We start from the raw sequence: 26408 nt of genomic DNA, 5'->3' as shown, positions 1-26408 counted from the left end.
AACAGGATTTAGCAAAAGAGGCACTTCTAGCTAAATAGAAAAGGATAGGACAGAATTCTAAGCAGTCAGTATTAAAATCCTAAAAATATCCACAGCAGATAATACAAATATTCCACATCTAACTAAAGACATAGAAAGTATATCTGCATCTCCTGAGAATCCAGCATGACTGAAAAATCCAAACAAAGTCTAAGCTGGACAAAAACACAATAAATTGCACTGAATTGCAAAGCACAAAGGATCAACATGTTAGGGCATGTTAGGTTAGGCTATGGGTTGAACTAGATGGACTTACAGTCTTCCTTCAACCTTAATAACTATGTAACTATGTAACTATGTAACTATGTGTGCACAGAGACAAAAACCAGACACTTATCTTAGAATAATTGGCAGCAGGGCATGAGGAGCCAGAGAGATGCAATCCCTCCAAGTACAATGGACAACTGGCACAGACTCATGGATCCTGCACACCTAAATACCTAATAGAGCTGCAATCAGCAGAAACACCTGCCCGGATTACAACCCCAAGACAACTGCACTACCACCAACAACCACCGGAGGGAGCCCAAGAGCAGAATTCACAGCACCTCCAATCTTCTTGCAATGCCGTCCTCCTGCTTTCTTCATGTGGATGACGTGTGTCATCCACATGGGCTCCCCAGCATCGCTCTCCTGTGCAGGCGTACTTATCTGCCCTGCTGAGAGCAGAGCAAAGTACAGCACTGTGCAGGCACCGGGAAAGGTCAGAGAGGCCCAGCACCAGTGCCCTGCAGGAATTTGCTTTTCCCTCAGCAGGGCAGATAAGTACGCCTGCGCAGGAGCGCGATGCCAGCAAGCAGGAGGGAGGTGTCACAGAAAGATGGGAGGCGATGGACCAGGACCTGCAATACCCATCGGACTGGACCTCCCCCAGGTGAGTATAATAAAAGTTATTTTTCTTCTCTTGCAGGTCGGATCGGGGGCTTATCTACAGCATTATAGAATGCTGTAGAAAAGCCCTAAAAGGGAGTGGCCATAACTCATATCTGCCAAACCTGGTGACAGGTTCACTTTAAGAACTGAGAGGTGTGTTTGTTGCTCACAGTCTAGAATAAAAATGAAAGTAATTACATTGAAAGGGTTTGGCTTCTTTCACTTGTAGTCCATCTTTCATCACAAATGAACTAGTAGTTCTGAGCATCAATGGCTAACAATGGTGTAGCTTGTGAACAGACTAGTCCATCAGCCTCCTCCAATTGTAAAATGCCTTGCAATGGAAAGCTGCTCTTTCTACTGAAGCACACTGATCAACTGGTTTATGCTTCACTATTGGTAGCCTTTTAATGAACAGAAGTCCTGGTCAGATTGTGAGTAAAGCTGCACTTTCAGGTGAAATTGGCCAAACACTAAGAACCTTTCAATCTCTTAAGATTAGACAAAAAATCCTCAACATTTATTGTGTCTTTGTGAAATGATTATTAAGGGGTACTTTGAATTTGTTGATAAATTAGGTAAATGGTTCTTTAGGGCTTCACACTTCATATTCATTTCCCCTATGTCATTTATTAAAACTCCCCCTCTCTGGATTGTGTTCACACAACAGCTCAGTTAACTGACAAATTAAGGGCACTCTATTCTATCTTATATAAATTTAGGCATCCTTTCACTGATCTTCCTAATGAACAGTTTGGAAAAAGAGCTTATCTTGCAAAAAAAGAAATAATACACTCTTAACTCTGAAACCTGGGATGTCCCATGGGCAAGAGGAACTTCCTTCTTTTAGCAAAGCAAAAATCTGAAGAATGGAAAGAGCCATATGTCTTACAGATTTTATAAATTCTTAGATCTTTATTTTTCACCACTACTTTTAGCATCTTTCAATGTGGTTTATTAAGTTTCCTCCTCCTGTTCCCAAGCATTAATGATCTGTATATTGTATCACAAATTAGTGAAGGTTCTCCAGGCCCGGATTGGCAATCTGCCAAGGTGGGCAGATGCTCGCTGGACCGATGGCTCTGAGCTACAAAATGGGCCACCGGGCCTTTAAAAATCCTGCATAGGCCCTATTAGTGCACGCTTTCTCGGTGCATGCGCTGACAAGGGCCGCAGCGGCCTGCATCAGCGTGGTCCTCGTTCGAACCTGTGCAAAAGTTTGAAAAAGCCGCTGCAGAGGGCACAGGACGCCTGCCTGAGCCTCTCTCTGTCTGACGGTGGCCAGTATCAGTCTTAGAGACCAGTGAGCTCTCCTCACCAATCCCCGGCCGCCATCCACTTCTCAGCACCTCTGACTCTGGCTGGTCAGTGAACCTACCTTATCTTCCCCCCATCTCATGTGAGTATCAAGATGAAAGCTTTTTTTTAAGTATGTACAGCAGTTCTACCTACATAATGTATATAGACTGCTGTACAGTGCCTTGCGAAAGTATTCTCCCCCCCGGAACTTTTCAACTTTTCCCACATATCATGTTTCAAGCATAAAGATACCAAATGTAAATTTTTGGTGAACAATCAACAAGTGGAACACAATTGTGAAGTTGAACGAAATTTATTGGTTATTTTAAATTTTTGTGGAAATTCAAAAACTGAAAAGTGGGGTGTGCAATATTATTCGGCCCCTTTACTTTCAGTGCAGCAAACTCACTCCAGAAGTTCATTGTGGATCTCTGAATGATCCAATATTGTCCTAAATGCCTAATGATGATAAATATAATCCACCTGGGTGTAATCAAGTCTCCATATAAATGCAACTGCTCTGCGATATTCTCAGGGTTCTGTTTGAAGCACAGAGAGCATCATGAAGACCAAGGAACACAACAGGCAGGTCTGTGATACTGTGGTGGACAAGTTTAAAGCTGGATTTGGATACAAAATGATTTCCAAAACTTTAAACATCCCAAGGAGCACTGTGCAAGCGATCATATTGAAACAGAAGGAGTATCATACCACTGCAAATCTACCAAGACCCGGACGTCCCTCTAAACTTTCATCTCAAACAAGGAGAAGACTGATCAGAGATGCAGCCAAGAGGCCCATGATCACTCTGGATAAACTGCAGAGATCTACAGCTGAGGTGGGTCAGTCTGTCCATAGGACAACAATCAGTCGTACACTGCACAAATCTGGCCTTTATGGAAGAGTGGAAAGAAGAAAGCCATTTCTCAAAGATATCCATAAAAAGTGTTGTTTAAAGCTTGCAACAAGTCACCTGGGAGACACACCAAACAAGTGTAAGGCTACGTTCACATTTGCGTTGTGCGCCGCAGCGTCGGCGACGCAACGCACAACGCAGGAACAACGCATGCACAACGCATGCACAACGCTGCGTTTTGCGACGCATGCATCCTTTTTTTGCTTGATTTTGGACGCACAAAAAATGCAACTTGCTGCGTCCTCTGCGCCATGATGCGTGCGCCGCAGTAACGCATGCGTTGCAAAACGTAAGTGCAACGCATGTCCATGCGCCCCCATGTTAAATATAGGGGCGCATGACGCATGCGGCGATGCTGCGGCGCAGAACGCTAATGTGAACGTAGCCTTAGAAGGTGCTCTGGTTAGATGAAACTAAAATCGAACTTTTTGGCAGCAATGCCAAACGATATGTTTGGAGTAAAGGCAACACAGCTCATCACCCTGAACACACCATCCCCACTGTCAAACATGGTGGTGGCAGCATCACGGTTTGGGCCTGCTTTTCTTCATCAGGGACAGAAAAGATGGTTAAAATTGATGGGAAGATGGATGGAGAAAAATACAGGACCACTCTTGAAGAAAACCTGTTGGAGTCTGCAAAAGACCTGAGACTGGGACAGAGATTTGTCTTCCAACAAGACAATGATCCCAAACATAAAGTAAAATCTACAATGGGATGGTTCACAAATAAACGTATCCAGGTGTTAGAATGGCCAAGTCAAAGTCCAGACCTCAATCCAATCGAGAATCTGTGGAAAGAGCTGAAAACTGCTGCTCACAAACGATCTCCATCAAACCTCACTGAGCTTGAGCTGTTTGCCAAGGAAGAATGGGCAAGAATTTCAGTCTCTCGACGTACAAAACTGATAGAGACATACCCCAAGCGACTTGCAACTGTAATCGCAGTAAAAGGTGGCGCAACAAAGTATTACGTTAAAGAGGCCGAATAATATTGCACGCCCCACTTTTCAGTTTTTGAATTTCCACAAAAATGTAAAATAACCAATACATTTCGTTCAACTTCACAATTATGTTCCACTTGTTGTTGATTCTTCACCAAAAAATTACATTTGGCATCTTTATGTTTGAAGCATGATATGTGGGAAAAGGTTGAAAAGTTCCAGGGGGCCAAATACTTTCACAAGGCACTGTAAGTAGAGTAACAAACAGCAAAATCAGACAAAAACCGGCCTAAAATGCCCAAACTTGGAGCACACAGATATATGAGGCCTGTCACGGAAATACCACACTGCCAAATATGTGGCCTGTACTTTTTTCAGGGTCTGCAAAATAGTGCTGTATATAACTAGAGTAACAGGCAGCAAAAACAGTGGAAAACTAGCCTAAAATGCCCAAACTTGGAGCACGCAGATATATGAGGCCTGTCACAGAAATACCACACTGCCAAATATGTGGCCTGTATTTTTTATTTTTTTCAATGCAAAATGGTGCTGTATATAAGTAGAATAACCACACTGCTTCTTCCTTCCTGTTCCTGCCTCCTTCCCCATGTGTGCTGCTGTCTTCGCTCTGCATGTCCTCCTGCCAGGTTGGGTCAGTCACTATGTCATCCACCACCTCATCTTCCACATCAGCACCCTGCTCCTCCTCCTGACTTTCTGTCAATTGTGTCTCATCATCGTCCACCTCTTGTGACACTTTCCCACCATCGCCTTCGTGTGACAGTGGCTGGTCAAAGCTTTGGGCATCGCTACATGCAATCTCATCTGTCCCCACTTCAAGTTGACTGGCCAAGAGTCCAGAATCTTGAAAGGGAAAACTGAACAGCTCTTTGGAGTGTCCAAGTGTGGGATCAGTTGTCTCAGGGCACTCGGCATGGTGGGAGGAAGGAGGATCAGGGTGAGGAATATCCAGGCCACACTCATGGCTACTCAGACTTGACCGTGTGGAAGACATGGTGGTGGTGGCTAAGTGACTGGAAGCATTATCTGCTATCCAATCAACAACTGTTTCACACTGTTCTGGCTTCAATAGTGGTGTGCTGCGGTCCCCTAGAAACTGAAACAGGAAGGTCGAGCAAGAAGATGTGGGTCTTTGTTGTGGCACACTTTCAGCTTGGCTACGGCCTCCTCCTCTGCATGCACCATCAGCATCACGTCCACTTCCCCATCCCTTGCCCCTTGCCTTGCCCATTTTAAATGGACTACTGCAGTATTTCAAAAGCTCAACACAAATGTATTTATTTGGAGCTAAATTATATCTGATCAGTATGCCTGGGAAGGTACGATTTTTCAAACACAGAAAAACCAGGCCTCAGCCTGACATAACAGACTGTATTACATTTTTTGGGGGCTTTTTGGTGATTTTAAAACAAAACAAAAAAAAAGTGCAAGCACAAGGCTAGCACACAGAACTATGCTACGTATGCCTGCGGAAATATGATTTTTCAAAAACAGATACACCAGGACTCAGTCTGACATACACTGAATTATTGTGTTTTTTGGTGAATTAACCCCCAAAAAATTGACCAAGGCTAGCACACAGAACTATGCTACGTATGCCTGCGGCAATACGTTTTTTCAAAAACAGGTACAACAGGACTCAGCCTGACATAACAGACTGTATTAATGTGTTTTTTGTTTTTTGGTGAATTAGCCCAAAAAAATTGACCAAGGCTAGCACACAGAACTATGCAACGTATGCCTGCGGAAATACAATTTTTCAAAAACAGATACACAAGGACTCAGCCTGACATGACAGACTGTATTAATGTGTTTTTTTGTTTTTTGGTGAATTAGCCAAAAAAAATTGACCAAGTCTAGCACACAGAACTATGCAACGTATGCCTGCGGAAATACAATTTTTCAAAAACAGATACACAAGGACTCAGCCTGACATAACAGACTGTATTAAAGTGTTTTTTGGTGAATTTACCAAAACAAGAAAGAGCGGCACAAGGCTAGCACACAGAACTATGCTACATATGCCTGCGGAAATATGATTTTTCAGAAACAGATACACCAGGACTCAGCCTGACATAACATACTGTATTAATGTGTTTTTTGTTTTTTGGTGAATTTAACCAAAAAATGAACAAGGCTAGCACACAGAACTATGCTACGTATTCCTGCCGAAATACGATTTTTCAAACACAGAAACAACAGCCCTCAGCCTGACATAACAGACTATATTAAATTTTTTTCTGCTATTGGGTGAATTTAAAAAAAAAAAAAAAAAAAAACAGTGGCACAAGGCTAGTACACAGAAGTATGCTATGTATGCCTGCGGAAATACGATTTTTCAAAAACAGAAACACCAGCCCTCAGCCTGACATAACAGACTGTATTAAATTTTTTTTGCTTTTGGGTGAATTTAAAAAAAAAAAACAAGAGTAGAACAAGGCTAGCACACAGAGCTATGCTACGTATGCCTGCAAAACTATGATTTTTAAGCAGATACACCAGGCCTCAGTCTGACATAACAGACTGTATACTTTTTTTGGGGGGGTTGGTGAATTTTTGAAAACAAAAAGAAAGAAAACTGCAGATAGGTACTGTATATAGTAAATAAGCAGCAGCAACAGACAGTTATGGAGCTTTTGGAGGTATGCAGTGGGAGCTATGTACGCACATACAGTGCCTGCAGGCCTTGCACTGATGTGGATATGCTGTGCCCTGCCTACCTAGCGCTGCAATATCGGGACCCACAAATTAGCCCTAAAAAGGACTGTTGGTTTCTCAGGAGTTGTGGACTGAACAGTTGGAGACCTACACTAACTATTAAAAGCACAATTCTGACCCTATCTCTGCAGCAGCTCTCCCTACACTCGCTGTATCTGGAGCTGAATGCGGGAGCAGGGCGGCGCCAGGTACTTATACTCGTGATGATGCTGTGCGACCAAGCCAATCACTGCACGACCACAACAAAGATGGCTGCGGCGTTTCATGGCCTGGCAGACAATCCCTGCAGCGTGATTGGGTCTCTAAAGTCCGCCAGAAATACTGGGTGGATACACCAGTTCCCGCCGAGTAATCCCGGAAATGCTCGGTGCTCGACGAGTACCGTGATACTCGGGCGAATAACTAGTAAGGACATCTTGTTTTAGTGCCATTTTGACACTTTATCAGCCCATAGAAGCTGCTCCTGATGCTGGTACTGTCAGCAGCAAGATTTTAGCTAGTTAGCTAGGCGGTTGTATAACAGTCTGATAGTGTAGCTAGCTAGTGTCCTGTGTGGCTGTTAAATTTACCTTCCAGCATTTTTTTGGGGCCACAGACAAAGCCAGCAGGGCACATGTCCTACAAGTGTGTTGTGCATTGCTTCTATTGTGCTCCATGCACAAGTATAGCATTCTAAATAATATTTTTCACTAGCTAAATGTGAAACAGCTTGCTGTATCCCACCTTGTCATTTAGTGCTGTGGTGATATGAAACTGTCTGGAGACCTAAGATACATTAAAAAATATAATTTTTTTTGTTGCTGAATATAATACAGCCCGCTGTATCACACGTTGTCATGTTGTGGCAGTGATATGAACCTGCCTGCAGAGCTAACACGCATTAATAAAAATGTATAATTTTTTCTGTTGCTGAATGTGATACAGCATGCCGTATCCCACATTGTCATTTTGTGGCAGTGATATGAACCTGTCTGCAAACCTAACACGCATTTTTAAAAAAATTATAATATTTTCTGTTGCTGAATGTGATACAGCCCACTATATCCCACATTGTCATTTTGTGGCGGTGATGTCAACCTGTCTGCAGACCTAACGCACATTAAAAAAATTATAATTTTTTTCTGTTGCTGTATCCCATATTGTCATGTTGTGGCGGTGATATGAAGCTGTCTGCAGACCTCAAGCACATTAAAATATTTATTTTTTCTGTTGATAAACGTGATACAGCCCCCTATATCCAACCTTTTCATTTAGTGGCATTGAAATTGTTCTGTGTGCAGAACTGTTGCACATTAAAATTAATTAATTTTATTTTTTTTACAAACGTGATACAGCAGCCGAGATCTGAGTTTGAAATTGTTTTGAGCCTATTTTCTAGAATATGTGCATCTTTGGCATCCAATTTCTCATGGGAATCTATTATGCTTAGATTCAGACGTGCATCTATGACAACTATCTTCTGATGATCATCAAGCGCTCTCTGGTATTTGGTGTTGGGTAAATGAGTAATCGTTGTAGGCTGGATCCTGGATCTCGTACTTCCCATATCCGCCCTGCTATTGATCCCATTATTAATTCCCATTCCCCCCGTAGTCATGCCCTTTTCCTGATCAGGTCATCTAATGACACGTCGGCCATATTTCTCCAGCAAATCTGCACCTTACCAGCAGCAACTGTAGGAAAGAGGGCTTTCCGATGCCACGGATAATCTTCTAGATTATACAAGCCTCATCAACACTAAAAAAAATTATTTTTTGTTACTAACTGAATACAGAAGGGGAGATCTCAGTTTGAAATTGTTTTAAGCATCTAGTCAATGTTATACAGGCCTCATCGACAGGCACCCCAAAATCCTTTTGGTACTAATGTTACTAATGTAACACAGTACAAGAAATCTAGTTTATAAATTGATTGGCGCATATCTTCTTTGTCATCCAGCCCTCATCCCCACTTAAACAATTCTTTCTTATGTTACTAAAGTCATACAGTAGGGGACATCTCACTTTAAAATTGTTTGGAGTATGCAGTCAATTTTATTCAGGCCTCATTGACAGGCCCCCGCAAAATTTGTCTGTCACTAATGTCATACAGTAGGGGCCATCTCACTTTGATATTGTTTGTAGCATCTAGTCAATATTATACAGGCCTTAATGACAGCCCCCCCCCAAATTCTTCTGTTACTAATATCACACAGTAGGTGACATGTCAATTTGAATTGTTTAGACCATGTAGTCCTCATTGACAGGTCCCCCAAAAATTCTTCTGTTACTAACGTCATACAGTAGGGGACATCTCACTTTGAAATTGTTTGGAGTGTATAGTCAATTTTATTCAGGCCTAATTGACAGGCCCCCAAAATATTCTTCTGTTACTAACGTCATACAGTAGGGGACATCTCACTTTGAAGTTGTTTGTAACATCTAGTCAATGTTATATAGGCCTCATCGATAGGCCCTAAAAAATTATTCTGCTATTAATGGGATAGGAAACAAAGGATGGTTATTAATGGAGCACACTCGGACTGGGTTGCGGTTAGCAGTGAGTCATTATTGGGCCCTCTTCTTTTTAACATATTTATTAATTATTAATAATAATAATAATAATACATTTTAGGGGGCATACAGAGCAGAATTTCAATATTTGCAGATGACACTAAACTCTGCAGGGTAATCAATACAGAGGAGGACAATTTTATATTACAGGATGATTTATGTAAACTAGAAGCTTGGGCTGATAAATGGCAAATGAGCTTTAATGGGGATAAATGTAAGGTCATGCACTTGGGTAGAAGTAATAAGATGTATAACTATGTGCTTAATTCTAAAACTCTGGGCAAAACCGTCAATGAAAAAGACCTGGGAGTATGGGTGGATGACAAACTCACATTTAGTGGCCAGTGTCAGGCAGCTGCTACAAAGGCAAATACAATAATGGGATGCATTAAAAGAGGCATAGATGCTCATGAGGAGAACATAATTTTACCTCTATACAAGTCACTAGTTCGACCACACTTAGAATACTGTGTACAGTTCTGGTCTCCGCTGTACAAGAAAGACATAGCTGAACTAGAGCGGGTGTAGAGATGAGCAACCAAGGTTATTAGAGGACTTGGGCATCTGCAATACCAAGATAGGTTATTACACTTGTGGCTATTTAGTTTGGAAAAGGGAAGGCTAAGGGCTGATCTTATTTTAATGTATAAATATATGAGGGGACAGTACAAAGACCTTTCTGATGATCTTTTTAATCATAGACCTGAGACAGGGACAAGGGGGCATCCTCTGCATCTGGAGGAAAGATGATTTAAGCATAATAACAGACGCGGATTCTTTACGGTTAGAGCAGTGAGACTATGGAACTCTCTGCCATATGATGTTGTAATGAGTGATTCATTACTTAAATTTAAGAGGGGACTGGATGCCTTTCTTGAAAAGTATAATGTTACAGGTTATATATACTAGTTTCATTGATAGAGCGTTGATCCAGGGAACTAGTCTGATTGCCGTATGTGGAGTCGGGAATTAATTTTTTTTCCCCAATGTGGACCTTACTCTTTGCCACATGGGTTTTTTTTGCCTTCCTCTGGATGAACATGTTAGGGCATGTTAGGTTAGGCTATGGGTTGAACTAGATGGACTTAAAGTCTTCCTTCAACCTTAATAACTATGTTACTATGTAATGTCATACAGTAGTGGACATATCACTTTGAAATTTTTTAGAACAGATCTTCTTTGTCATACAGGCTTCATCGACACTGCAACAATTCTTTCTGCTGTGAGTAAAGTGATTAATCACGCCATATTTCACCTTCTAATTTTGTGCCGCTGAAATTCAACTGTGTGCAGAGGTTGTGCTGAGTAAAAAAAATCTATTTTTAGTTGCTAATAGTGTGCTTCTAGCACACTATCTGAGCAACGTCACTGGGAAAAAGTGAGGTCATGGAGGGTGTGCTTCTAGCACACTATCTGAGCAACATGACTGGGAAAAAGTGAGGTCATGGAGGAAGGGGAATTAGGCTTGGTGTTTGAGGTGTATGTGGGGTTGGTGTTACTGTTGCTGAAGCACTAGTGAACCTCTAACATGACCTTCACCCAACAGGCTTAATGTCTGTTGATGAGGGATTGGTTTATGCTCGGACCAAACTTCATCCGGCCATGGATCAAAGTGAAAAAAATTTGGCCATTGGTGCAGATGATTTCCTCCTCTTGACTCTGTGAATCTTTAGAGTACACTTCCTATGGCCATGGCATACAATGAGTGAAGAGATCTGCAGACTCAGCCATCTGTGGTTCCCAACAGTCAGTTGGGTGCTTGGAGAGTTGTGATGTGGGGGGAAAAAAGGGTAATTGGGGTGCCACCACTGAGAACGGTACTGTGTGTGATATTAAGGTGGAGGAAGAGGAGCAGAGGCCACTTGATGCGGCACATGGTGCACATGTTCTTTCTGGCCCTCATCTACAAAGTGTAGCATTGTACGGCTGCCAAAGAAGGGGAGCAGAGTTGCCCATCCAGTAACAGAAGTTGTAAAAATGCTGCGCAAATTCTGACTGCAGCAAAGCAAACCGATTTCTCATCCCTCATACCATACCTGTCTCACAACCCTATACAGCTATTCAGTACCTTCAATTCTTTCCTGCATCCACCATCTCCACCTCCCTGTCCTCTCATCTCAGCTGAATACTTTGCCTCACCACCTGTGAACTTGACACAATAATGTCCCACCTCATTCCAAACTTTACCACAATCTTCATCACAAGCCTAACCCACCTCTTCAACCTGTCACTAACAACTGGTGTCTTCCATCCTGATTGAAACATACTTTGATCACACTCATCCTCAAAAAAACCACCCTTGACCCATCCTCTGTGTCTACCTATTGCCCCATATCATTTCTCCCCTATGCTTCTAAACTACTGGAACAACACGTCCATTTTTAACTGTCTTCACACCTCTCCTCTCGCTCCCTCTTTGACCGTTAACGATCTGGCTTCAGACCGCACCATTCCACTGAAACTGCCCTGACTAAAGTCACCAATGACCTACTACCTGCCAAATGAAAGCGGCGCGAGTTTGTCCTTCTCCTGGACCTGGCATCTGTCTTTGACACAGTGGACTATTCCCTCTTACTACAGACTTTCTGATCTGTTGACATTACAGACTTGGCCCTTTGTTGGCTCTTCTTGTACCTAACAGACAGCAAATTCAGTGTTTCCCACTCACACACCACCTCCTCATCTTGCCCCCATGTGTCGGTGTCTACCAATGTTCAGTTGTAGGACCGGTAACAATGCATAGAGGGCACACATATGAGTGCTCACTCCCTCTTAAATGGACCACCCATTCCCAACCTATAGCTGGGTGACACCTTCTATTCAAGGCTTCTCCTCCAATATGGAGGTGCCTGATCTACGTTGTTAGTTTGCCTTGCATGCTTGCTAGTTGTCAGGTTCCCCAGGTTTTCCTGTCTGCTTATCTACCCTGTACCTGTCTGCGCTTATCTGTCTGAGCCCATCTGCTCGTACCTGTCTGTGCTCTTCTGTCCATCAGCTGGTCCAGATCGCATCTGCCAGTACCCATCTGAAATAAGAGAGGTATTCAGACACGTAGGGACCCATCAGTCTTTCAGACCACCTTGACATTGGTTGATGGGCAGATATAATTTGGCCAAATTTTATGCAAAGCATCTTATTTTTTTTCCTCATATTCAAAAGTGGTATTGCTATTCATATTTCAGATATTTCACATTGACATGCTTTAGCATGATAGAGTGCAGCCTTTTTTGTATATTGTACATGGAGATAGCTCCTCCTGGTATGCACCAATTCACACTAGTTTGGATGTGCCAGTCAGTTTTTTGTCATTTGAATGTTAGCTTACTGACCGAGCACTCCAACATGTGGTGATTTTAATTGCAGCAGGTTCCTACCTACCCATAAATGCAGGCATTACTGAGAGAGGTGTCCACATTCACCCAGGAATTCCGACATCAGCCTAAGGCTACGGTCACACTATCAGTATTTGGTCAATATTTCACATCAGTATTTGTTAGGCGAAACCAGGAGTGGGTCAAAAATACAGACTTGGTGACGTGTTTCTATTATAGCTTTCCCCTCTGTTTGTTCCACTCCTGGTTTTGGTTAAAAAATACTGATGTAAAATATTGACCACATACTGATAGTGTGACTGTAGCCTAAGAGAGGTATTCAGACATGTAGGGACCCATCAGTCTTTGAGACCACCTTGACGTTGGTTGATGGGCAGATATAATTTGGCCAAATTTTATACAAAGTTTCTAATTTTTTTCCTTAATATTCAGAAGCCATATTTTCCTTAATATTCAGAAGCCATATTGCTATTCATTTTTCATATATTTCACATTGTCATGCTTTAGCACAATAAAGTGCACCTTTTTTTGTATATTGTATGTGGAGGTAGCTCGTCCTGGTATGCACCTATTCACACTAGTTTGGATGTGCCAGTCAGTTTTTGTCACTAGTATCCATCTGTCTAACATCCGGTCCATCCCGCACCTGCCAGAGCTTTTCTGTTCCTCAGCCGGTCCCATATGCATCCGTGGTTCCAGGGTCCCTACAGTGCCTGCCTGCATTTTTCATCCCTCCTTCTGGCCATAGCAGCTTACCCGCTGTAGGGGGTCAGCTGCCACTTTCTGTATGTCAGCCATGGAGTAGCACCTGGTGCCACCTCTTTGTCCCTCCTTGGGTCGCACTTTTCACCTGCTGCCGCCTGCCACTTGTCTGAGTAGGGATTTGGAAGGCCACCTAGTTATGCCCCTTCCAGGCTTTCAGAGGGATATGGAACAGTGATTCCACCACCTTGGCCGTTACAGTCCTATCCGCTGGGTTGGCTGTAGTGGACGAGGTGTCGGTCCCCGCTACACTAGTTGTACTCTATTGCAATTGATGCCACATTGTTGGTGTCTGCCACTAATATTTGTAAATGTGTATGCGGCGCCCCAGTGTCCTGGTCGTCGCAGTGATGTCATTATCCTTTCAGGGGAGAAGTGATGTCATGTCTGAAGGCAATAAAAGACAACCATATTCAGGTATTACACGCATGCAACATGTTCACACTCCAGACCAGAAGGGGGAGCTCTAAGCCTGTTTAGGGTGAGCTCCCCTATTGACATCCTGATCTGCAGGGAAGGGAGTTCAGTTCCTGTCAGGCAGACAGAAGAAGTGGAGCTCTGCTGGCCTGAAGTGCTGCAACTCCTGGAAAAAGACACAAAAAGGTGAACATACTGCAGAGAGTGTGCAGGAAAGCAGAGCACAGGAGAGGAATATCAGAGGGAGATCAGCCAGGAACAAGCTGCTCCTTTCTGAGGTGCAGAAGCCGGTAGCCAGAAACACCGAGGGAGTAATTGACTCTGCGCATTACTTGATACCGGCAGGACAGTCAATTCCAAGTTGGCTGCCCGACCGAGTACCCCATTGCCCTACACTGGGGGCGATCCATTTTGGCGTCACGAACAGGATGTACTTAAGCCTGAAAAATTGGGTCATGTGCGCCTAAGAACTGTATGTGAACTGCAACTTGCTTAAAGACTATGTGTTGCAAATTGCCGCCAAAATCCGCCATTGCCGCGCCGTGTGGAGCGCGAGGGGAGGAGTCATAGCTTCGTGGGTGGAGCCAGCCGAAAAGAGCGCGAATCAAGAAGATGGGTGCCGTGCTGCTGCATTGAAAGCCGGAAGTGGAGACGCCGTGCAGCAGAGCCGACAGAAGAGACGCTGCAAAGCGCCGAGTCCGGAGAGGAACCCCGACTTCCACCAGGTTAGCAGAGGGAAGGAGCGGCCATGTCCGATCCGGGAGGGGAAGTAGCGGCGGTTGCAGCCGCAGACTTAGAAACGCCCCCAGGCCTTGCAATAGGTGCAGCCGCAGGCCTCATACCGCCGCCGGGTCCCGCAGAGCTTGCTGCCCCCATCAGCCAGCCGGACACTGCCACGGCTACAGCGGCTATAATGCCCTTCTCCATGCCATAAATACCTGGAGCAGCCTGGCTCCCACGATACTCTGGAGAATCGCATACATTAACTGACTTTAAGGAAGGGATCTGCAGCCTGCTTGAGTTTTATCCCCTGACAGAGCCTCAGAAAGTCGACATGGTAACGGGCCAACTGTTTGGAGCGGCTCTGAGAGAAGTGAAGTCCTGCCCCGCTGCGGATAAGAGGACTGCGCAGCAGGTCTTTGCAAAACTTAAAACCACCTTTGACACCCGCACCGCTGCAGAAATTAAATTGACGTTCTATGGGTGCAAGCAGAGGCGCAGGATAGCTTACGGGACTATGCCCTTAATCTCCAGGAGGCACTGTGGGCAATCAAGCAGGATGATCCAAACAGCATGCAAGATGAGGATAAACTCTTAAAGGAGCGGTTCATTGAGGGGCTCCTGTGCAGTCACCAAAGGGCCCAACTGCACCTCCTGGCCATGCAGAATCCTGACCTGCCCTTTGCGCAATTAAAAGACAAGGCCATCCAAGTGCTACAAGAGCGACAGCCCAGCCGTGCAGTACTTCCTAGGCGTCAAGCCCTCACGTACCACCAGGAGGTGGCGCCAGATCCTCAAGTTTCTGCCGAGGCCGATGCCCAGATCCTGGAAGACGATTCCCCTGCGGGACTACGCCTCCAGATGCAGGAGCTGACCAAGAGCATTGCTGCCTTAGCTCAGACCGTGCAGTCCCTACAGGAGGCCCCCAAGGAGAAGATCAAGCTGGCTTCCAGACTGGAGGAGGTTCCCTGGCGACGACAGAGGAGGATCCCGCCAACCAGAGGCAGAGACGACAATCACTTTCATCAGGACGAACGACCCATCTGCTGCCGCTGCAACCAGGTGGGCCACATTGCAAGGTACTGTCATTTAAACAAGCAACCCCTGGGGCAGAGGGCCAACCCCCAGGAGTAGGACGACCAGGCCCGCAAAACTGGAGAGCTAAGTACATTGGAGGACGACCTGTTCTCCCGGTTGTGATCGACGGTATTCCCATGAACGCTCTGTTGGACACCGGTTCTCAGGTGACAACTATGCCTTACATCCTTTATAAATGTTATTGGGAGGACACCGACATTACTCGTGTCCCTGATGATGATTTCACCATAATAGCCAGTAACGGTCAGCCATTGCCACAAGTGGGGTACAAAGAGGTCACCATTAAAGTGGGGTGGGTGGAATTGAAGGCCCAAGGAATTGTAATTGTTGATATTGACCGACGTGAATGTAACCCCATGATGACCATTGGTACTAATGTAATAGAAAATTGTCTTGCAGAGGTTATTGTCTTGTTACGGCAGGTGGCAGAAACAGCAGGTTACAGTGAACAGCGTTCCCTGCAGAAAGAAATCAGCGCTCTGATGCAGAGACAGCAGGTAGAACTAGCTGGTGGAGAAATTGGCCGTGTCACAGTGAGTGATTCAATCCCCAATGCAATACCCCCAGGAGTGAAATGTTAATATGGTGTTGGGCAGCAATAGGCCTCAGAGGTAAAGACTACCAGGCCCTGGTAGAACCTGTGTATACAGATAGTAGGCCCCCCCTCCTGACAGCCAGAGGGGTGGTTGAAGTCCGCAAGGGGAGGGTGCCAGTACGTGTCCTTAACTGTGGAGATGAAGAGGTCCACCTAACCAAATATGCCACTCTTGCCAAATTGTTTGCTGTTGATAATAATGTGATACAGAAAACAGAACCCTTGGTCCCATCCAACCAGGCAGAGGACAATGGCTCTGCAGAGCAAATGGAAGATTGGTGTCAGAAATTGCACATGGGCACTGACTCTACCCCATCGCACCAAAAACAAGGAGCTTACGGGGTGGTTCATGAGTATGAGCGGGTATTCAGCAAGCACCCCCTAGATTTTGGGCAGGTAAAAGGGATTCAACATCATATCCCCACGGGAGATCATCCACCCATTAAAGAGAGATACCGTCCTGTACCCCCAGCTCATTATCAGTGTGCCAAAGACATGTTGCGAGAGAAGAAGGAGGCTGGGGTAGTGAGAGACAGTTGTAGCCCCTGGGCAGCTCCATTAGTCCTCGTCAGGAAGAAGGATGGCATGATGACGATGTGTGTTGATTATAGGCAGATAAATCGCATTACACATAAAGATGCATACCCACTGCCCAGAATAGAAGAGTCCTTAGCTGCTTTAAAATCTGCTAACTACTTCGCTACCTTGGATCTCACCAGTGGGTACTGGCAGGTTCCCGTAGCAGAGGCGGACAAGGAAAAGACGGCCTTCACCACACCGATGGGTCTCTGTGAATTCAACTACATGCCATTCGGACTGTGCAATGCCCCAGGAACGTTCCAGAGGATGATGGAGTGCTGTCTTGGACACAAAAACTTTGAAACCGTATTGCTACATCTGGACGATGTCATTGTTTTCTCCAAGACTTATGAGGACCACCTGAAGCACCAGGCCGAGGTATTCTAAGCCCTGTCCAACTTTGGCCTAAAGGTAAAACCGTCCAAATGCCATCTGTTAAAGCCCAAAGTGCAGTACCTGGGCCATGTAGTGATGGTAGGCTACTACAGGAGGTTTATCAAAGACTTCACCAAGAAAGCCGCGCCATTGAAAGACCTGTTGGTGGGCCAATCCAAGAAAACCAAGGGTAAGAATACCCCATTTGACTGGAACGGCGGACTGAAGGGATCCTTCACTTGTTTGAAGTTGGCGCTGATGGGAGAAGAGGTACTGGCCTACCCTGAATATGACCAACCATTTGTGCTGTATACGGATGCCAGCAACGTGGGACTGGGAGCCGTGTTGTCCCAGGTCCAGAAAGGCAAAGAGAGGGTAATTGCTTACACCAGCAGGAAACTTTGTCCCACTGAAAGGAACCCTGACAACTACAGTTCCTTTAAGTTGGAGTTCCTCGCCATCATTTGGGCAGTGACGGAGAGGTTCAAGCACTACCTGGTCTCAGCAAAATTCACCGTCTTCACGGACAACAATCCACTGACACACTTGGACACAGCAAAACTTGGTGCCTTAGAGCAGCGGTGGATGGCCCGGTTGTCCAATTACGATTTCACCATCAAGTACCAGGCAGGGCACAAGAATGCGAATGCCAATGCATTGTCCAGGATGCCCAACTTGCCAGAAACCGGAGAAGACTCGGAAGCACTCGAAGAAATAGAGTTGCCAGCTTTCCATCGCCCCAAGGCCACTCAGTATTCCCATCATGTGGGGAACAGACGCAAGAACAAGCAGGACGCCACTCTGAATCCCCTCCCCCACCACGGATGGGCAGAGACCCAGGACAGTGACCCCGCGGTCCGTTGGGTGAAAGAGCTCCTGACGGAGGCAGGTTCACACCCTGGCCCAGATGATCCACAAGAGATGCAACAACTGTGGAAGGGGAGAGGCAAACTGTTTATTTACGATGATAAGCTGTGCCGAAGAAGCATCGACCCACGCACTCATGAGTTGGTATGGCAGATAGTAGTCCCAAGACAAGAAGCGCCAATGGTTCTGGAAGCGTACCACGATGGAGCAGGACACTTCGGATGGAGGAAGTTGGAGAGTCTACTCCGTGGAAGGTTCTACTGGATTGTCATGAAGAAAGCCATCAAAAAGTGGTGCCGAGAGTGTGGCCCATGTAGCCTATGCAGGAAGGACTGTGACAGCCATAGGGCTCCTCTGCAGCCTATCATCACCAAACGGCCGCTTGAACTGGTCGCGCTAAATCATGTAAAGAGGGAGATCAGCCAGGAACAAGCTGCTCCTTTCTGAGGCGCAGAAGCCGGTAGCCAGAAACACCGAGGGAGTAATTGACTCTACGCATTACTTCAGAGACCGGCAGGACAGTCAATTCCAAGTTGGCTGCCCGACCTTAATACCTAAGAAGACACGGTGGCAAATTGTGGGGGTTGGGGCTTCTCTATGGCCCCTACAAACAAGCCCCAGGCTATCCCAGTCATACGGGTTGTCCTATCCATACCATCTGGGGGACAGAGGAAGAAATAACAACATCTAGAACATCTACAAGAGTTGTGAGGACCTTACTGAGAGGCTCGGCAGGGAGGTACTACAACACACAGGCGCTAGTAGGAAGGCTACTGATTTCCACCTGGATAATGGGACTCTGGAATTGCCTTCAGACCGACCGGACTCTGCCTGCCCTGTCATCTGGTGCTCCGGGCTGAGGATACCATCTGAAGTCTTCAGTAAACAAAGTAAAAGACTGCAAACCTGTCTCCTCGTTCTTTATTGCACCTTGCCCATATAAATATATATAATATATATAATGTTTCGGAAATGGATTTCCTTTTTCAAGGGGCGCCCCTTGAAAAAGGAAATCCATTTCCGAAACGTGCGTTGGGGAAGGAGCTCTGGCGCAGTCACCAGGACATTATGATGGGTAATATACCTCTTAATATATGTTATCGCTGTGCACTTTGTTAAATGTTGATGTGTGTTTGGAGTCGTCATACCAAAATAGAAGGGGAATTCTAACTAGTGGCCACTGGTACCCACATGGGAAATATACCCCCAACTATGATTGTAGGGGGACGCCAGTACCCTACTATATGAATCCACTCTAACATGATATTTTCTGTGCTATAGCTATGCATCATTACATTTTGCCCCATATGTCCTGGTGCTGTACCAGGCTCCTATTTAATTTTGGATTGTATGTCACTTATCCGTTACCTTACAACTTCTTACCTATTTGATAGCTCTACACTATGGGCTGTTACTGCTCTCTAAAGCCCTGTTTTTAATATATTTATGTGATTTACTTGATAAATAAAGTTGTTTAAATATATCTTTATCATTTAGCATGACTCTTATTTCTCCTGTATATTAAGATCTATCTACAGGAGACTGGCACAGCACTGGGAAGTAAAATGGCTCCACAGTAAGCAAATCTTTTCATGGCCAAGCTTGAAAGTGACTTTTTGTCCTCATGTCCCATCAGGCCTCTGGCCTACTACCGCTATATTGATGACATTTTAATCATCTGGATGGAGTCTGAGCAACAGCTAAAGACGTTCCATGAACAGTTCAATCAATTTCATCCCACCATCAACTTGACACGCAACTACTCCTGAACTGAAATTAACTTTTTGGACACCATCATTAAGCTGCAGAACAATAAAATAGAGATATTTCTGTATCAGAAGCCAATCGACTGACCAACATACCTTAAATGGGACAGTTTCCATCCAAAACACATAAAAACTCTATTGTCTACAGCCAAGCCATCAGATACAATCGTATATGTTCCAACCCAATGGATAGGGATGAACACCTTGGTCGCCTCAGAAAGACCTTTTTGAATCAGGGCTACCATCTAAGAACAATTGAAAACCAGATTACAAGAGCCGCCAGAATATCAAGGAATCACCTTCTACATTACAAAGCTAAAGAAGAAAACAATGGGGTGCCTCTAGTGGTCACCTACAATCCAAATCTGGAGGTGCTAAGGGGAGCTGCACAGAAATTACAACCTTTACTACAAAAAGATGCCCGCTTACAATCCATTTTCCCAGACCCCCCACTACTATGTTTTAGGCAGCCCCCAAATCTAAGGAGCATCATTGTCAAAAGCTCCCTGTCCTCTCCAACAGCTGCAGGTACCTTACTGTTATGATCCTAGTGGCAAGGATCGCAAATCGGACTAGCTAAGAAACTGAACCGACAACTAGCTCTGGGGAAGTGGTAACTGAATTGACCGCAACCTGATCCTATCCGCAAACAACTATAGGCAGCCATGGAACGTTACCTGGAAATCCTAGACGTCTCATCACGGCCTGAGAAACTGACTATTCCTAGAGAGAAAGTAAGTCCTCACTTGCCTCAGAGAAATGACCCCAAAGATATAGAAAAGCCCCCCACAAATATTAACAGTGAGTTAAGGGGAAAGCACATACGCAGAGATGAAATAGATTTAGCAAATGAGGCCCACTAACACTAGATAGCAGAAAATAGGAAGAGAACTGTGCGGTCAATGAAAAACCCTATTCAAAATATCCACGCAGAGATTGCTCGAGCCCCCGCACCAACTAACAGTGCGGGGGAAGCAACTCCGTACCCCATAGCTTACCAGCAGCAAGAAATCACATATTAGCAAGCTGGACTAAACTCATCATAAACAGAAATCATATTGCAGACAGATGAGCAAAAAATAATCAAACAGAACTTAGCTTCTCATGAAGAGACAGAAAACCAAGATATTCAGGAGTAATCAGAATAGCACTGAATACATCGACAGCCGGCAACAAGTGGAGGTGAAACAGAGCTAAATAGGAACCTCCCTAGAGAATAACGAGGCAGCTGATCCAGCCACAGACCCGCAAGATAACAAACAAAGCCACCAGGGGGAGCCCAAAAACAAAACTCACGCAATACCACCTGTGACCACAAGAGGGAGCCCGAAAACAGAGTTCACAACACCTATCCTTGCAATCAGAAAAAATGTAAAACCTGTTCATTTATACTGACCACGGACAAGATAAAGATCCCCAATTCACATCAGGACTACAAGATACCAGGTACTTTCAGCTGCGTCACTTCTAATGTGGTGTACCTAATTATTTGAACTAAATGTCCAACTGGGGGTCTGTATGTTGGGGAGACAGGGCCGAAACTGAGGACAAGGATGAATTCTCACCACCATACAATAAGAGAAGAAAGAATGGATCTACCTGTGGCAATACATTTTTGTCTTCCCAATCATAAGATTATGGACATGAAATTACTTGTTTTAAAAGGTAACTTCAAATCTCAAAGAGACAGAAGAATATGGGAATATAAACTGATGATGACCTTTGACAGTTTTAGTGCAGGAATGAATGTGTTGCATGGATTTATGTCTTTTTACATCAACTAAGGAACTAAGGAATTTGCCCTTCAGACCATGTGGGGTCATCACAACAGAACCAGACCCTAATCAGAGGACAATAAAACATTCCCTATCTAAGAACTGGTCCAATATTTATGGACATAACTGTTTATCACCCAAGGTAATTCTGCTTCATTGTAATAATTATAGTAGATAACTCAGGAGACTCTTTGCGTGGAAAAAGACAACTACAGGACACAGTTTTATAAGTGTTAAAGTCTATATTATCACACGGTGATTCAAACAGGTGCAGAGAGAAACTCAAGTCCACAACACTTGGTGCAAATATCAAATGCAGCTCAGCAGTCTATAGGAAACTTCAGAGGAAAATGCAATCATGCAGAAAGTCTATGAAGCACAATTATTCTTGAAGATACTTGACACGAATAAATCCTTATCTTAGTCCAAACACATATAGATAAGCTTATAAGGCAGTTCAAATAATATCTTAGCTCAACCAGGGAGGCCTGGTTAATAGTCTCAGGTTTTTGCAGAGTAGCAAACAGCTTACATGTCCAGCAAATGCAGATGGAAGTAAATAGAGCAGCAGATGAAGGAGGATTACTGGAACTGGAGTATGCAACAGGAACTCAGAGCAGAGTAGCAGGATCACCACACAGGTTCACAGGAGCAGGTATATAGCTAGGGAGTAATCAGAGGTCAGGAGCTGGATGCAAGGCAGAATAATCTAGCACAGACTGAAGGCTGGGGTGGAGTTTTATAGCAGGAAGACACAGTGCACATGAGACCAAAGACACCATCTTGGAAAAGGGCAGTAATGCACAAAAGGTAAAAAAATGTTCAGAGTCCTGACATTACTCCCTGCTTAGAAGCGGCCTCAGGACGATCCTGGACCTGGTTTCTCAGGGAATCTCTGATGAAAACGAGAAATCTTTGGTTGGGCATTGATGTTTTCCACAGGTTCCCAAGAGTCTTCCTCAGGGGGATATCCCTGCCATCTTATCAGATATTGGAGCCGATTCCTGCGAATCCTGGAATCAATAATTTCTTCCACCACAAATTGTTCTTGCCCATCAATCACCACAGGCTGCAGAGGTGGCACAACACATCCCTGGAAGGTATTAGGAGATACAGGCTTTAGTAAAGATACATGAAAAACTGGGTGTACCTTCATAGTCCTAGGCAGCTTTAGCCGGCAGGCCACAGAGCTCACAATACCGTTGATCTTGAAAGGGCCAATGAATTTCTGTCCAAGTTTTTGTGAAGGAACATTTAACTTCAGATTCTTAGTTGCTAACCACACGGAATCTCCTACCTTGAACATGGGTGCAGGTTTACGGAATCTATCAGCCGATCTCTTATAAAGTTCTTGAGCTGTGGTCAGGGATTCCTTCACAACCTCCAGATTTTGTCTCATCGCAGTCAGCCTTTCCTCCACTGCCGGAACCGGAGAATTAATTGGAGACCTAGGTAAAATACACGGATGATAACCCAGATTGGCAAAGAAAGGTGTAAATTTAGTGGAGGCGCTCTGAGAATTATTATATGAAAATTCGGCTAACGGCAGTAACTCCAACCAATCATCCGGGAGATGGCTGACATAGCATCTTAGATATTTTTCCAGCGTCTGGTTGGTACGCTCAGTATGACCATTTGTCTGGGGATGGTAAGCGGAAGAGAGATGATCTCATCCGGAACCCCATGCAACCGAAAGACATTCTGTATAACCAAGTTCACTGTATCTTTAGCTGAGGGGAGGCCGGTGCACGGAACAAAATGAGCAGCTTTAGTCAGGCGATCAACTACCACCATGATTGTATTCATGCCCCCCGATGTAGGCAGCTCCACAATAAAGTCCATTGATATAGACCCCCAAGGGCGGGACGGAACAGGTAATGGTTGTAGAAGACCCGTAGGTGCCACATGAGGAGTCTTGTAATGGGCACATACCTCGCAAGAGAGAACATAGTCCTTGGTATCCTTCAGGCAAGTTGGCCACCAGAAGGATCGGCTCAGGAACTCTTGTGTCTTCTGTACCCCCCTGTGACCAGCCAACTTGGAGTCATGTACCAACTTGAGGATCTGCAGACGGACGGCCTCAGGGACATAGATACGTCGATCTCTGAACCACATGCCACCCTTAAAGACAAGATTAATATCCACAGGTGGGTTGGCCAGAAACACATCACCGTCATAGGCCTCCCTGCACTCCTTCCACAAGTCCTGATCGTGGATAACTCCGATGAAATTGGCATCAGATAGAATGGTCTTGGACGGGGCTCCAGGTATGGAATCCGCAGCATGGATTCGGGATAAAGCATCAGCCTTCCCATTATGAAAACCTGGACGGTACGAGATAACAAAGTTAAATTGATTTAAAAATAAGTTCCAACGAGCCTGATGAGGAGAAAGACATCTAACGGATCTAGGGAACTCTAGATTGCGATGGTCAGTTAGCACTATGATCTGTTGTGCAGCTCCTTGCAGATGATGCCTCCATTCTTTGAAAGCCGCAATAATAGCCAGCAATTCCTTGTCTCACACGTCGTAATTCTTCTCTGCTGAGGTTAGTCTATGGGAAAAGAAAGCACAAGGATGTAGCAGACCCTTCTCTCCAGTTCTTTGGGAGAGAATAGCCCCCAAAGCATTATCAGAAGCGTCCACCTCCACAATGAATGAAAGTGTTGGATCTGGGTGTATCAACAGCGGTGCTGATGTGAAACAGCTCTTAAGCCGATCAAAAGCTTCTTGAGCCTGTGATGACCACTTAAAGGGCTTTTCCTTCTTTGTCAAGGAAGTAATGGGACAGACAATATCAGAAAAAGTTCGAATGAAGCGCCTGTAGAAATTTGCAAAACCAATAAATCGTTGGACCTCCTTAACGTTCTTGGGTACTGGCCAGTCAAGGATAGCCTGAATCTTACCAGATTCCATGTTCAGGCCCTGGGGAGAGATGATATAACCGAAGAACTGTATCTCAGAACGATGGAACTCGCATTTCTCTGGCTTAATATACAGATGGTTCTCTTTCAGACGTCTTAAAACAGTTTTGACATGCTCTTCATGTTCCTGTAGAGAGTCAGAAAAGATTAGTATATCGTCCAAATAGATCACTACAAACTGGTCCAACAAATCTCTGAAAATGTGACTAGCAAGGTGTTGAAACATTGCAGGGGCGTTACAAAGCCCGAAGGGCATCACAAGAGATTCAAAGTGTCCATACCGGCATCTGAATGCTGTCTTCCACTCATCCCCTGGACGAATACACACCAAATTATAAGCCCCACGAAGATCCAGTTTAGAGAACACCTTAGCATGGCGGACTCTCTCCAGTAATTCAGGAATCATAGGCAAAGGGTAACAGTTTCGTACAGTTACCTTATTGAGTTCCCGATAGTCAACACAAGGTCTAAGGGTCCCATCCTTCTTTTTAACAAAAAATATAGGTGCCCCTGCTGGTGAGAAAGAAGGACGTTTGAAGCCTTTGGCCAGATTTTCATCAATATACTCCTTTAAGGCTTGAAGCTCAGGTGCCACCAAAGAGTATACGTTACCAAAAGGAATAGCTGCCCCAGGAAGCAGCTCAATGGGACAGTCATAATGCCTGTGTGGAGGAAGCTGATCTGCATTCTTCTTGTCACAGATGTCAGAGAACTCTTTATATGCTGGAGGTAAAGTAAATACCTGTGCATGTGGTTCTGTAGCCGTGGACTCCGGGACAGCTTCTGTTAACGCTGAGTTGCTCCTTGTTGGAAAGGTAATCTCCTTGGTCTCCCAGTTGATAATTGGGTTCTGAGAACGCAACCAAGGAATGCCTAAAATCACAGGAAAATGAGGAGAAGAAATTAGAAAGAAAGAAAGTTGCTCCTGATGATTAGGCTCCAACACAATTTCAAGGGGTACTGTCTCCTGATCCACAGGCCCAGAGAGTACAGGTGACCCATCCACTGTTTCCATGGTAATTGGAGAGGCTCTTTGCTGAATTTCAATACCATGTTCCTTGGCAAATGCGATATCCATGAAATTGCCACCTGCACCAGAGTCAATCATAGCTGCACTGGAAATCCACTGTCCTGAACACAGGATCTTAATAGGGAGAGAACAGTGAGAGTTCTTTTCTTTCAGCTCCGTGGGGGGTGAAGTCATAGAAAGTGAATGGAATACAGCGTTTAAAGGCAGGCTACATTCAGAGATGTCAGATTCCTCATCACAGTTGTCATACTCCCCTACTGCTGCTAGCACTTTGTTAGGCCATCTAGGACACTTAGGACAATTGATCAAGAAGTGGTCAGACTGGCCGCAGTAGAAACATAAACTTTCACGAAGGCGATGCTCCTGGCACTCATTGATCTCGCGCCTCTGAACGGAATCAATTTGCATGGGCACCTCCTCCACCTCCCGAGAGGTTTCACCTGCAGGCTCTTTGGAAGGAAGGGAAAAGTTAGAAATACGGATATAAGCAGCAAATTTCTCCTGCCTACGCTCAGTAAGGCGAATGTCTATGCGCACACAATGCTGTATAAATGTCTCTAGCTCTTGGGGTGACTCAGAGCGAGCTAGTTCATCTTTTATAATGCTAGACAGACTTCTTTTAAAAATAGGCAATTGTGCATAACTGTCCCAATTGGTATCTACTGCTAATCTCCTGAATTCAGTGGCATACTCAATAACAGAATGTTTAGCCTGGCGTAAAGATAACAAAGCAGATTCAGCGGTTGCATGGCGATTAGGGTCATCAAACATTAATGCCATAGCGGCCAAGAAATCATCCAAGTTATT

Source organism: Ranitomeya variabilis, chromosome 3 (genome assembly GCF_051348905.1).
Source record: "Ranitomeya variabilis isolate aRanVar5 chromosome 3, aRanVar5.hap1, whole genome shotgun sequence".
In the NCBI taxonomy this organism is placed as follows: Eukaryota; Metazoa; Chordata; class Amphibia; order Anura; family Dendrobatidae; genus Ranitomeya; species Ranitomeya variabilis.
Note: the sequence above shows the minus strand (reverse complement) of the source record.